This window comes from Amborella trichopoda, chromosome 8 (genome assembly GCF_054954075.1).
Source record: "Amborella trichopoda isolate Santa Cruz 75 chromosome 8, AtrichopodaSantaCruz75HAP2 v2.0, whole genome shotgun sequence".
Lineage (NCBI taxonomy): Eukaryota > Viridiplantae > Streptophyta > Magnoliopsida > Amborellales > Amborellaceae > Amborella > Amborella trichopoda.
In genome coordinates, this window is record NC_142343.1 from 4,005,733 (window position 1) to 4,016,626 (window position 10,894).

At 35.7% G+C, this 10,894-nt stretch overlaps 1 long non-coding RNA gene across 1 annotated transcript; it reads left to right on the top strand.

The window, feature by feature from the left end:
* LOC110007778 (uncharacterized) lies at window positions 1-5,717 on the top strand. The gene is made up of 3 exons (XR_002281958.2): window positions 1-529; window positions 3,244-4,099; window positions 4,195-5,717. It is a non-coding gene; the product is annotated as an uncharacterized LOC110007778 (long non-coding RNA).
* Window positions 5,718-10,894: the final 5,177 nt, after the last annotated feature.

Here is a 10,894-nt window from a genome sequence, read left to right on the forward strand (position 1 = left end):
GATTTTAGGATCTTTGATTTTTTATTTTTCTTGACTCTTGCCCATGTTTTTTGGGTCATGCGACAACTTTGTTCCTGCCCTTATGTTTCTAGATGTTTTCCTTCTCTCCCTTCTCTTTTTAGGACGGGTGTGGGGTCCACTACCCTCCTTCTTCTTTTTTTTTTTTTTTTTTTTTTTTTTTCACTTCGGCTTCGAATTTTTTTTCCCAGTACGGATGGGGCAGACGGCTCCTCCGACGATAAAACGTTTTTTCAGGGGACCGAACCCCCAGCCGCATTTTGAAATTTTGCTCTCTCTCTCTCTCTCTTGTTTGCTTCCTGTTTCCTCCTTGAGCCTTTTGGATTTGAGGAGCTCTTTTCGTCTCATTTCTTTCGATTTTGAGGTCTTTTGGGCGCATTTAGCACATTTTCTTTGTAGATTAGCCTTTCTTAGATCTTTACCCTTTGAATCTTCTAGTTCAGACATGGCGGATCAGGAGCAGTGGTGGACCGAAGACCAGCTTGTTTCCTGCTCGAAAGGAGCGCGTCAGGTGCACATTTTCTTGCTCCTCGATGCTCTTCTAATCATGTTTTATTTATTTATTTTTTCTTTCTAATGAATTGCCCTACGTTGTCAGTCATCATGTAGCTTAGAAAACTTAGAACTTGGGCATCCATTGTATGGATCTTGTTTGTTTTGAATATGAGCTGATTATAAAAACATGCATACCAAGTGTTTGATTGCATGTTTCACAGAACTTTTCACCTCTTTTGGTCATGCACTGAACATGAAAGTTCTTTATTTTGACATTTTTAATGTACATGCCTGATATTGGCCCATGAATCTGTCCATTTTCACTGTCTTGGCTAGGGCACCATTTTTGCATCGACTTGTAGGGTCATGCATGTAGGCACTTTCACAATTTTCTTTTTCTGTTATAATTGACTGATGTTTTTGTTCCAGGACTGTATCATGATTATTTCCCATGCTGAATCATGGTTTTCCCTATTTTGGAGAATTTTGAGCATTGCTTGATATTTTTTCATATGGTTAAATAAAGATTGTCACTATGTTTTTGCATGTGAAAATTCCTATGGTGGAGCCTCATTCGCATGATGTTGTGACCCTTAAACTTAATTTAGTATTCACTTTTATGATGAATTTTATCAAGATATTGTGGAAATTATAGAAACACGCACGTATTTTTTGGAACAATATTTTCCTACATTTTATGTGTACCCATATTAGAAAGGTGGTTCATTACTTTCTTTAGTGGTACATAACTTTATAACCCTATAAATTAGGGCTCTTGTTCTCATCTTCGATAAGCTCTGAAATACATCTTCCATGGGGGCTTAAGACCCAAATATACAGAAATACAGTTTCTCACATGGTATCAAAGCTACCGACCCATTTGTCTAATATGTTTTCTGATATGCTCTTTGCATCGAGGCCTTAGATAGATTCGTTCCGAAAATTTCAGTACCTTTTGCCGTTTCATGGATATTGTCGCTGGAAAATCTACCCCTGTTTTTTCAAAGCATCTTCGTCTATTCCATGCTGTTTTCTCTCTCTGCAGTGCTCTTTTGTTGTGCGTGTTGAAAGTCTCAAGCCCTTACCATCAATAGTTCCCCAACATTTGCACTCTGCATTAGTGAATATATTCCGTTCCTAATAGATCCCCAAAATTTGCACCCATTACCACTAACCCATCAATAACCCCTTTTGCACTCATTACCATCCTCAACCATTTCACAACCTCAGTTTCATTCTAACGACATGATTTCTTTGAAACCATTGTTATGTTGATATCTTTTATTCTCTTGGGGAAGTATTTGGAGGTGGTAGCAAAGGGGAAAACTTCTTATGCTTCGGTAAAGCTTACAGATCGTACTCCAGATAGAACATTTTTGCTGAACTTGGATGCTGATGGGAACGTGGTTTCTTAGATGGAGATCTGTACATAGTTGTTACAAAGGAATGATGTAATTAAATTGTCCCAGGAGCCAAAGTTCCAATTGATGGGGTCAGGTTAATGGTTTCAGCAAAGAAGACAAGGCTTGTCTTCTACAGTTTGTGACTGGAACCTCCAAGGTGCCCTTAGAAGGTTTTAGGGCACTTCAAGGGATCTCTGGCTTACTTTAGGTTAACCATTGTTGTCATGCACCCTTCTGATGTTGGATCCTTGGTGAGCTAGATCTGAGACCTGTCTCTCTAAATCCATCTCTGAAAATGGCCTCTGAAAACGGTTGATCAACACCATTTGCAAAACAGCCATCGAGTCATGTTTCGAGTCTCTGATCTGTTTCTCTGTCGAGTCGTATTTCGACTCTCTAATATGTTTTGGAACTTCGAATCTAAGGTCCAACTGTGCTTGTTGAACCGTTGTTAATTTTTGTTGGCTCTTCCTAGTGTCTCCTGTTTGATGATCGAGTTTCTCGATCTTGGTTGATGATCAAGTTTCTGTTACTCGATCATATTTAATTATTGAGTTTTCTGTTACTCAATCCTATTGGATGATGGAGTTTTCCGTTACTCCATTCTGTGTGATGATCGTGTTTTTTTCATTGCTCGATCATGTCTGCTATCGAGGCATGTTGATTTGCTGTTATGTGAGACTGCGCTGTTTGAGGTGTCGGTTTCTGAGGTTTGCTAATTTTGCTCAAGCTTCTTCTGTTCCTACTTTGTTACTAAGGCTTGCCTTCAATTGTCAAAACTCAAATTGCTCTCTCTTAACACATCTTGAGTTTGAGGGGGAGTGTGAAATTATATAAACATGCACTTACTTTTTGTACAATATTTTTCTTCCTTTTATGTGTACCCATATTAGGAAGGTGGTTCATTGCATATCTTACTTTCTTTAGTTGTACACAGCTTTTGAGCCCTAAAAATTGGGGCTCTTGTTCACATATTCGATAAGCTCTAAAATACATCTTCCATCGGGGCTTAAGGCCCAAATATACATAAATACATTTTCTCACAAGATGTCACACCAGGACAGCTTGTCTTGGGTGAACATGAAAAATTACCAAATTGTCCCTACTTCAAGGCTAGGGTGAATACGTCCCTATGATGATCCTGGAAGTACATTTTCTTCATTTTTCTTTATTTTCCCTTTTTAGAGATCATTTGTCATCTGCCCTAGGCCATCTAATGCTGGGTAAATCGCTGGGATTATCTTTTTATTTTGAACCAAGCTAGAGATTTTCCCCAATATAGTATTGATTTTTCTTTTTCTTTTTCTTCTTGTGTCTTTTGTTTCAGACCTATATGGTTGGGACCTCTTGTTATTTATATAACACCAAGAGATGGACCGAGCTTTTATCTCCAGTCCAGTTGCAAACCCTGGCTAGGATAGGTTTATGGGAGACCTGTAGGATTAGACCATTATGTATCACTGCCTTTTGACTGAGTTTTGTCTTCGATGGAGATTGGAGACAAACTCTTTTCCCTTCTCTACTGAGGAGATGGGTCCCACCATTGAGGATCATGGGAGTTTGGGGCGATGGAGAGCCTTTCCTGAATATCCCTCTTGAGGAGGGCAATCGTGAGGCCATTAGGGACCTCCTAGGAGTTGCGCCCCCTCTTGAAAGCAAGAAAGGAAAAGATCATATATATCTCAACTGACTTGAGATCGACTTTGGAGGAGGAGTGGAGGCTCTCAGGGGCAGTCAGGGAAGTAGGTTGCAAAGAGTGCCATCTCCTTCCATTTATGATATATCAGGCGATGCTGGTGAGGATGAGGAGGTTGATGAGGAGGCACTGACTGTGAGGGATAGGAGGCTTATTGCTCTTCGGACCAGGAGATGACGTGAGCGCGAACTTTCGGCAGCTGAGCCCGATCTTTTCACTACCCCAGTGGATCTGGAGGCGGTGTACATTCTTATGCCTACAGATGAGGTCCAGGGGCTGAGGGCCTTTTTAATGTTTTTATTTGGTGACTTTCTCTTCGTCGATAGGTCGAAGGGATGGGCTAAATATAAGATAGCCTGGCCTACTGGAGATTTGGAGCACCTGGAGAGAGTCGCTCGGGCTCCTGCTATTCTTGCTTGGCTCTTCAAGTCGTAGGATTGCTACAGAGGAGGTGACCAATATTGGAGGATGTTTAGTCTTCCTTCAGGTATGTGAAAGCTTTGTTCAATTCTTTTTGGTCAGTATTTTCCCTAATCATTTTAGATTGGGTTCTTATTTTTCTGATTTCTTATTTGGAACCAGATCTGGGCATGAGAGCATGTTGCCTCGTCCCATCCTGGGTGAGGTTATCGAGCGGTTCCTCCACATTCGCATGTGGTCTTTGGAGCTGTGGGAACCAATTGGCTTTACCCGTGTCCTTTCTTCTCCCTATTCTTCGATACCACATCTGAGCGGGAGGTTAGTTGAATTCCCCTTTTGATTTTCTTTCCTTCTTTTGTCCTTTGAGAATTTTTGGGTTACTTGACTCTGTTTTTCTTCTCTCTTTTTTCTCTCATTGAGATTACTTGGGCTGTTCCCCTAGAGGATGAGGCTGACATATGTGAGGAGGCAGTCCCTGTTTTCCTCACATGCGCTCACGTGATCTATATGGATATGGTAGAGGCCTACCGCCCTGAGGGTGTGTTGCGGCAGTGTGGGCCTTGCGACCAGTCCCTACCTCTATACTCCTCGATGGGTGCCACTTATAATTCGAGCGGGCTTCGAGGAGAGTACTTGTCAGATATAGCTTCTTGGACGGCAGAATAAGAGCAGAGGCACATGCCAAGCAGGGATCAATAATGATAAACATACAAACAAATCAAATCAATTTAAACCCAAAATAAGGAAGAAGCAAAACACATAAATTAAAGGACCTCTTCCACAATCAGATTTACACAGAGGGCTCATAAACAACCCTAGAAAAACCAGTGGGTCGCTGCAATATTTATTTTAAACCTTTTAGTTAACTCACACTTCAATTCAAGAACAAATTACAAAATCAAAGTAACTCGTATTGGACAAATTGGCATCATATCTAGTTAAGTTTGTAGTAAAAACACAGTAAATACAAGTTCAGCCATTTTCAAATTGGACTGAATTCATATTGTGGCCTTCATTCATCCAAGTCTTTGTTTGATGACACAAAAGTGTAGGCTGAACTCGACCCACCTTTGTTGCACCCAACCGAAATCACAAAAGCGTTGTATTTCAGTGCTCATGTTCATGTTCCATAAATTCAGCAAACAAGCCAACACTATAAAAGAAGCTAGCAAGCACGACAAATTCAACAAGCAAAAACAAGCAAGCAAGCACTATATTTCCGCAAAACTGTAATACCAAGCAAGCAAGAACTTTAAATTAGATGAAAACTGTATTTTGGCAAACAGTAACAATAAGCAGGCAAGCACTATTCAGCCAACCAGTCGAGTACTATAAATTTAGTGTGAATTTAAGTTGTAGCATAACAAAAGATGGCAGGTTCGATATTATATCATGGAATTTTATAAGTATAGTGTGAATTTAAGTTATAACATTTATCAGAATCAAGCATTCAGTATTAGAAGTCTATACGTTGGTCTTCATTTCCCACTTTGAATACCAATCTTTCAGTAATTTGATTAGTTCCAAATATGATTATGTGACAAGCTGATATTGCTGCTTGCTACAAGTTTTTAACCATATGCCATCAGATATCTTCGAAAAGCTGTCAAAGGAATCCAGAAATAAGCAAACCCCAGCCTTTCCGTTTATATGCAACAACATAACCAGAAATAATTCAACAAAAACGGTAAAATGCAAAAGAAGAAAGCACAAACACTTCACGAACCAGTACTTTGAGGTGAGTGAGACCATTTACTTTTAGTACAAGGTGGTCACAATTAATCTTGATTATTGTATGTGAAATTAGATGAATGTATTTATTCCAATGATCAAGTTTAAACTTCAAAAGAAATTTTTTCAAACTTTGTGACATATCCAAACTCTTAAATTTCATATTAGATGGCTGTAAGTAATTGTGATCACTTTACATCAAAGATAAATGGTCTTATTGTATTCAATCCCATTTAATACATGTAACTTTATATAATGCGAATTAAAAGGATGTAGAGCGTATATCCTACTAGTGATGGAAGCCTTATATTTGTAAGAGGTAACTTGGAAAATTGCAATCAAACTGAGCAGACAAGTACACTTAAAGTACACTTAAAGGCTGACTCTATTTTTAGGATTTTTGGATAATAGAAAAAATAAAGACAAACCCTCAAAGAAAGAGAGAGAGAGAGTGTGGCACAAGCAGAAGCATACTTGATTTTTTATTTTTTTCTTTTATCTATTTTTAGGATTTTTGAAACTCCTTAGACGAATTATCAGGAAAAGAGAGATAGAGACTTGCTTTTTCTTTTTATTTAATTTTTATTTTTATAAAGAGAGAGCAGAGAAGGGAGGAAGATAGGAGGATAAAATCACCTTATCGGAGCCATCCTATACGGTTGATTTCTACGAAGAAAGAGGTGAGAAAGATATTAAATCAGATGCTTGGGAGATTTACTCAGACTTACAGGTCTGTTGGGTATGATGTAATCTACCCCAATAGCCATTTTGAGCAATAGCCATTTTGAGCAATACCTTGCCGCAATGGACTTATTCATGTTTAATATAACATTTAAGAAAGTGAGTTTCTTGGATTAAAGCACCAAGAGAACGATCTCAGTCAAGAGTCAATTTTATTTGCAATGGGTACAATTTATAAGTTTCGGGAGGGAATTTTTGTTCATCATTTATATCAAATCAAAATAAAAAATAAGATACATCAAATCATACTTTGCATTCTATAAAAAGCAGAAGAAAAGAACAGTAACACCTTTACATTGCATCAAAAAAGCAAAACAATAGTAAAAAAAACTAAGGAATAGTAAAATTTTACATTGCTTCACAAAAAAACAAATGAATACTATTTTACTATTTATGAAGAGTATTTACTATTAAAAAAGTAAATAAATAGTGTTTACTATTTAAAAAGTGAATAAATAGTGTTTATTATTCAAAAAGTGAAAAGTTGATGAATAGTAATATTATGCCAAAAAAAAGAAAATCATTTCCGTGCTTTATGTCTTCTTCACTCATTTTCAAAGTTTTTTTTGCACAATTGTCATACTTGAGAACTTATATATATTCTAGTAGATGATTTGGACAAAGTTCTTTTATCTTTTTCGGGCAAGTTATGCATTTTTGTATTTCTCTTTGCAATACTGCTAATAATGCACTTGAAGAAGGTCATTTTTTTTGACAAATTCTTCATCACACTAATATTAATCTCAATACCTTTTGACCACTCCTGTTTCTGTGAAATTTATTCTTTAGAAACAAATTATCAAATTGTCTTCCCAATCGGTATATCCTATTAATTTATTAAAAAAATCCCTACAATTTGTATTAGGATATAATAGTCTATTTATGAACAACAGGTTATAAAATACTTCTTTCCTTATGGCCGGGTTATAATTTCAGTTTCTATGGAGCTCCATTATTTACAACAATACATATTCTCCATGATGAAGTCATGAATATATCTATAGTGGGATAATTACTATTGTTTGTTGGGGTTGATTCAGGAAACATATCTCTGGTTTTTTGGCAAAATATTTGTCTTTCTACTGGAGATAAGTAATCCACTATTTAGGAGGTTTATGAATCATTCTTATCATTTTGATTACACTTGTTAATGCATTTGGAAGGCTAAGGTCTTTAGCTGGTATCCTTTCAATAGTATTGTGATAGTAAAAATTGCCACTAGGCATATCTCTGCAATTTAGTGCTAGATATCATTTTTTAAAAAAATAAAGTAGCCAAATTAATAGAGTCGGTCCTTAAAATAAATTTTTCTCCAATTAAATTATGATAAAATTTCTTTAATCCCCGTATTGCAGCCATAATTTCTTTTTCAGCAGGCCAATAGTTTAGTTCATGATTTTTGAATTGCCCACTGGTATAAGCACAACTTTTTTCACCCTTTTTCTTCCTTTTTTTAATAGTACAACTACCCAAGTTTTTGAAGAAGACATTGATATGTAGGACTTAAAGTTGGAAGGTCTTGTGTTAGGGATTTTAATTTAATTGCTTCCTCAATAGCCTTTTTATGAATGGCTCATTCTTCATGCAATCTCTAATATTTTTGGTTTTTTCTCATAATGTTGGAATAAAATCTTGAACATAATTTATACAACCGAGAATTCGCTGGTATTGTAGCTTGTCATGGAGCTGATTGGAGAATATATCAATTTTTTGAATAACATGAGGTTGCATTATAATTCTTCCGTCTGATAGTTGAACTATGAGGATAGCAACCTGAAATTTATCTTTTGAAGCACATAAACCAATGCCATAATCTTGAACTAACTGAGCAAATACTTTGAGATGTTGTCTATGCTCCTACACACTGTCAGAAAAAAATAAGAAAATCATCTATTTAGTTAGCAATAAACTTTATGTAGGGTTTGAAGATTGAATCCAATCTTCATTTGGAACTGTCAGGAAGCATTTTTTAGGTCAAATGGCATGGCCATCCATTCAAATAGTCCATCCATTCAAATAGTCCATCAGAGGTAGAAAAAGCTGTCTTGTGGATATCTTATTCTTTTATCTTGATCTGATAATACCTTGATTTCTGTCTATGAAAAATAGTACCATATCCTTTGAAATAGCATAGGGATCTATGTTGGAAAACCTGGCAATCTAATTGGTAACTGCCCGGTTAGATTGGAACCCGCCACTAACTGGTTCTTGTTTCAGGCGGTTTTGGTGATCGACAGGTATTTAAAAAAATTCAATATATATATATATATATATATATATATATATATATATATATATATATATATATATATATATATATATATATAATCCTAAAAATAAAGAATTTGGTTTGTAATATATTTTTTAATATTATTTACATTATGGTACATATTAGAAATTGTTTTGGTCATTAATACTCACTTTTATATTTTCCCATCTTTTTCGAAAAATTTTAAAAATATCCCTAGGCACAAATCGATTATTTAAAATCCTTTTTTTCATTAATTTTCAACTTCATTGGAATGTGTTTTGTTTTAATCATTCTTTCTATGTTTTTCATATTGTTAGAGATTTTTTGTATCTTTTTTATTTTTTTCAACAATTTTTTGACCGCCCCGCACTTGTCTAGTTAGAACGGTTGAATAAGATGGTTTACTGGTTAGGCCAGTTAAACCGCTTCCGGCAGCATGTCTGGTTAACCGCTCCGGTTCGATTTTGTGAATACTGATGGGGGCTTATTTCATTTAGAGTTACAATACCTAATGCAGCTTGATACCCTCCATCATTTATATTCACAAAATTTACAGAAATCACTATATCTCTAAGCTTTAAAGGGACATTTAAAGCAAATTCTGTTACCTTTCTTTGCCCATTCACAGTTTTAACAAACTCGCATTGAGGATATTTTACCCAAATTTTCCACATTCATTTGGTGCAAAATTAATATTAGTTCCAATATCAAAAAATAATTCAACCTTTTTCCATTCTTGATATCCATTTACAGTAATTTTGGTTGGAACTAATAAAACATTTTGAGCATGAGATAATTTATTTATTTGATAAACATGTTCTTTTGGAAAAGTACTTTCAGCAGATTTATTAAATAAATGACATGAATTTTCCTTGTAATATGAAACATTACTTTATTTATTTAATTTCAATTCCTCATAAAAAAATAGTGCTGATTCACCTTCAGAGTAAGAGGGAGAAGAGGAACTCATACTTTCATCAATTACTTGAAAAGAGTAAGAAGAGTCAACACATTTCTCTTTTTCTATGGCATGTTATGTCTGTATCATCTTTATCTCCATAAAAGTTTATGGGCTTGACTCTTTGTCTTTTTTTTCTTCATAATCATAAAAACTAAGGGCTCATTCCCGTTAACTTATAACTGAAGAAGGATTTAAACTTATTGGTTTAAAAACTGATATATACCAATTATTCAATTCAGCTTCTCTTATATATATATATCAGTGTAAATAATCACAGGAAATGCTCAGATTCTACGACTTCTTTTATTGCTAAAGGACAAATAAAATCATATATTTTGCATCTTACTCCATCCTTTGTTTAAATCAACTTGTTTGGTTTCACCGCATACTAGAGCACAATGATAACTAAATGGTATATATTGAAACAAGTGTCCCTCTATATTGAAACAAGTGTCCCTCTAAGTGGTATAAAGTGTATCTTTTGTTTATGATATGATTATGTAATGTTTTTTTATTCTTTCTAAATTTCTTCTCTCCCACACCTTACACCTATGTTATAGTATGGAAAATATATATTTTCTATGATAAGATTAGGTGTCATTGATATATGTGATAGGTGTCATTAGTATCTTTCTATAACTGTCATGACTTATTCTATAATGAAGAATTCTCATAAAAATTTGATACACTATCATGGTATTAGAGCAATAGTTTTTTTTTTTTTTAAATAAGATCTACTGTCGATTTGTGAACTTGTGATCTGAGCCCTACTATCGAATCATGTTTTCATCTCAGCCTTGCTCCAATGCATCAAGCCCTACCTTTATTGATGTTTATGCTCTAGTTACGTATCTAGAGAGAGTAGTTGTTGCTCTTCTCCTCAACCTCAGATCTGAGCTTGCCTAGCCTCTTTGCTCAGCCTCCTCGCAGCGTCAGCTCTGAGCTCGCCATAATCTCTTTGCCATGGGTGCTGCTTTACAACCACTGACTCTCTATATTTGCTGCTTTATAGCCACCGACTCTCGGTATTTGCTGCTTTACAATAGCCGATTCTGTATTTGCCTTCAGCAATCTTTGACCTCACCTTCCTTGGCGTCACCTGCCTCTCCCCTCCCTTGATGTCACCTGCCTTCAGCCCTACCTTCCTTGACGTCACTTGCCTCTCTCTCTCTCTCTAA